This window comes from Palaemon carinicauda, chromosome 16, assembly GCF_036898095.1.
Source record: "Palaemon carinicauda isolate YSFRI2023 chromosome 16, ASM3689809v2, whole genome shotgun sequence".
Classification (NCBI taxonomy): domain Eukaryota; kingdom Metazoa; phylum Arthropoda; class Malacostraca; order Decapoda; family Palaemonidae; genus Palaemon; species Palaemon carinicauda.
In genome coordinates this window covers 111,028,175-111,030,347 of record NC_090740.1, presented here as the reverse complement: position 1 = coordinate 111,030,347, position 2,173 = coordinate 111,028,175, and positions in this window count along the sequence as shown.

Here is a 2,173-nt window from a genome sequence, read left to right as displayed (position 1 = left end):
GTTAATTTTGATTCATTCATAGTTAAACTCCTCTCTAACATCGTTAAGTTAATTCTGATTCATTCATAGTTAAACTCCTCGCTAACATCGTTAAATTAATTTTGATTCATTCATAGTTAAACTCCTCTCTAACATCGTTAAGTTAATTCTGATACATTCATAGTTAAACTCCTCGCTAACATCCTCAAGTTAATTTTGATTCATTCATAGTTAAACTCAGTTAAACTCCACTCTGAATCGGCATTTAGTTCGTTAACCTTGGCGTGATTACGCAATATATAATCTGAAATATCTAGATAATGAGCGTATGTCGTGACTGAGCCTTCGTCTTTGCTGAAAACAGAGAAAGATGGGAAGAGAGTCCTTAAAAAATGACGAAATAATATCCTTAATCTTCATTCCTGCCAAAATATACCCTTATTAATACTTGGCTCCACAAGCCACTAGAAGAGCTGGAAGACTCAGGCCTACATGGCTGAGGACTATGAAGCTTGGAGTAGGAGAAGATAAATGGAGGAGTATTGATTTAACAGTTAAGATGGAGACGACTGGCGAAATCTAAGTGAGGCCCTTTGCGTTAATAAGCGTAGAAGGAGATAATTTACCCGTATTACTACTGGGCTCCACAAGGCACTAGAAGAGTTGGAAGACCCAGCCCTACATGACTGAGGACTATGAAACATGAAGTAGGAGATAATGAATGGAGAAGTATTGATTTAAACGCTCAAGATGGAGACGACTGGGGAAAACTAACAGTGACCCTTTGCGTCAATAGGCGTAGAAGGAGTTCATGTCATTTTATCTACATGTGCTTTCATAAAACGTAGTGAAAATATCTCCTTAGTGTTATCATGTTTTGCTTTGTACTTGTTTAATTTGCTTCCAGCTTCATCTCGACTTCTTCGTGTGTTTACATTTGTGTAAAGCACACCATTCCATATCATTTGACTGTGACAATATGACTCAGTTTCCATTCATCATGAGTTCGAATCTTAGTCGGGGTAGAATCAGTGTAAAAAGGTGGGTAATTCATTGTTAATTCTTTTTAAAGTTAGGGGGAATTTGCTTATTTATAGTGATTTGAAGCTCAACAGTTGAACACACACACGCACACACGCACATATATATATACAGTATATATATATATATATATATATATATATATATATATATATATATATATATATATATGGATAAACGCTTTCGGGATATAAAAAGAGCAATTCGAATAATAACAACAACAACAACAACAACAACAACAACAACAACAACAACAACAACAACAATAATGATAATAATAATAATAATAATAATAATAATAATAATTATTATTATTATTGAGATAAGAAAGGTCACAATTATTATGATATGATAATAAATTATTTCCGGTACCCATGATGTTTTCAGTGCAATTCGAAATCATTAATATTTTAATAATCAACATTAGTCTTTGTGTCCTTACAGATGTGTTTTATTTCCAAACAGTCTTTATACCATATACATTTACACTTTCATGTTACTTATCTCGATGCTTTGTCTGCATTTTCATTGAACATTATCTTAGTTTTACTCATATTCGTTTTCAGTCCTACATCTCTGCTTTTCTTTATTAAAATCATCTATTATCCTTTGCAATACATCCCTGTACATACATTAATCACTCACATAAAGTATTAACAAAAGATGATAGTCTCAACAATTAACTGATAATGTAATACGTGAAGATGATTGCAATGTGTATATTTTACAATTCAATTATCATTAAGGAATTCATTTATAGAAATGTTATATTTTACTCTTCAATTACCAGCAAGGAATTCATTTATAGAAAATGTTCCATTTTACACTTCAATTGTCAGTAAGGAATTCATTTATAAAAAATGTTACATTTTACACTTCAATTATCAGTAAGGAATTCATTTATAAAAAATGTTACATTTTACACTTCAATTATCAGTAAGGAATTCATTTATAAGAAAATTTACATTTTACACTTCAATTATCAGAAAGGAATTAATTTATAAAAAAATGTTACATTTTACACTTCAATTGTCAGTAAGGAATTCATTTATAAAAAAATGTTACATTTTACACTTCAGTTATCAGTAAGGAATTCATTTATAAAAAAATGTTACATTTTACACTTCAATTGTCAGTAAGGAATTCATTTATA